The sequence below is a fragment of the Chrysochloris asiatica genome, unplaced genomic scaffold, assembly GCF_000296735.1.
Source record: "Chrysochloris asiatica unplaced genomic scaffold, ChrAsi1.0 scaffold00145, whole genome shotgun sequence".
Lineage (NCBI taxonomy): Eukaryota > Metazoa > Chordata > Mammalia > Afrosoricida > Chrysochloridae > Chrysochloris > Chrysochloris asiatica.
In genome coordinates, this window is record NW_006408663.1 from 7,599,018 (window position 1) to 7,600,924 (window position 1,907).

The following is a 1,907-nucleotide window of genomic DNA, read 5'->3' on the forward strand; positions in this document are numbered from 1 at the left end:
TAAAGAAAAATGTAGGAATCAGCACATCCTTTTGTTTTGTGCATTTAAGGTTTTAAAAGTGCTTTAAGTTTGTACTTACTTATAGCAAACATTATCTGAATGAATACCATAATAGAAAATGAATGTAAAACGTGTCAGTTGCATTGGGGCTACAGGGAAGGGTGGTCTCAGAGCACTCCAGCTTTCTTGATGAGATGGTCAGAGGTACACTGGTTTGTATTATTGCAACATCCACTGAGTGCTTTAGGTTGCTTTTCCTTCAGCAAGGGCTTTGTCAGAGATGTTTAGGCTTGATCTCCAAATTTGGCTGACAATTTACTGATGAGATTCATGACCTTAGGGTTACTCTGATACTTGGACATATTGCCGGATTCTGAGTCACATCCTGGAAGGTCAACATAACTTCTGGATCCTGCATGGCTACAAGAACCTCTGGATCACTAAGAATCTCATTGAGTCCTGGCATGCTAACTGCCATTCCAGGCATGTCCCCAGGGAAATTGCCAGGCATTCCCTTGGGAAAGCCACCTGGAAAAGAGTCATGCTGAGCTCAGAATTGTCCTGTGGCTACTTCCTCCCTCTGGGCTCTTTAGTGTTCTTCCAGAGCCTTCTTCACTCTTTCTATTCTTTCGTTGATCTCTCACTCTTCATATTTTTGCTGATACTTTCTTCAATATTCTGCAATTTTCTGGGCCCTTGGTTGAACCTCTTTCAGGATTGCACCAACATCTTCATTATAGTCCAGCTTACTATCGGGGTCTGAGACCTGCTCAGACCACGACGTGGGTTTCCCGAAGAAGAGGAGAGGATTGATTAGTCAGATAAGGGACACAAGCTGATTGCAAGTGACAAAGTTTATTGTAGCAAAGTGGTTTATATAGTACTTTTGCATTAGGTCATTGTTATTCTTCCTAGTTACAATGTTTTCTATAGCAACAAGGATATGATTACCAACTTGGATATGATTATATAAGTATAGGCTCCCAATTCTAGTCACAAGGTGGCATTTAGGTTACATTCTTGATGGCCTCCTACAGTTCACAAGCAAAAGAAAGGTCATGTGCTACTTCTTCCCAATGGTCCAGAGGTCTGTGTGCTTTGCCTCGCTACTTGTAGGGCTGAGCTGAATCAGGATTAATTTCAATGGCTAGATCACAGTATCAGAGGGCAGTATTTGGCTTCTGTAATTTGAAGAAGACACTGACTCTCTTGACATACAGAATGGCCAATTGAGGATTCAATTTGATGACATCTGTGAAGAAGTTGATGGCTTTCTATAGTTCACCATCATTGAAGGCATCAGTGGCAGCCACTTTCTTGTCATTTGCCTGATCCATCATCTCTTCAGTTGTCTCTACAGTTTCATCTCTCATTTCTTGAGGGGCATCTGTGTCTGGGTCAATCACACCTTATTGTCAATTTCTAGATCACTTTCTTCACTTAATGGTTCATGTGTCTATATGCTTCATTCCTGCTTCTCATGATCTGTTTTTTCTTCCTTGGTATTCTCGTCTGATTTTGCTTTCTGATTAGCAGGTGGTGTTTTACCACCCATGCTCTCCACTCACTCCTTCAGAAAGTGCATTTCCTTGGTGTGCAGGACACTCCCCATCTTACACTCTTGGTTTGACACCTTTTCATTCCTTTTGTGTTTTATAATCTTTTAAAAAAAGTTTTTTTTTAATTAAAAAAAAATTAAAGGTCACCCATATTTTTCCTTGAACTGTTTAAAAGAGATTGCATTGATATGATTAAATTCCCAGGTCCCTCAATTCTTTAAAGATGTCTAAATGGCTAGTATAATTGGTTACAAAAATCTCTTTTACTTATACTTTTAAAATTTGTTTTCTATGGACTTTTTGAAATTCTCTTGTATTCTGAGAATGGCATAGAACTGGTCAATGATT

The 1,907-nt window shown here is 39.4% G+C and overlaps 1 pseudogene; it reads right to left on the reverse strand.

Moving 5' to 3' along the window:
* Positions 1–284: 284 nt before the first annotated feature.
* Positions 285–1,612, reverse strand: LOC102813088 (annotated as a pseudogene).
* Positions 1,613–1,907: the final 295 nt, after the last annotated feature.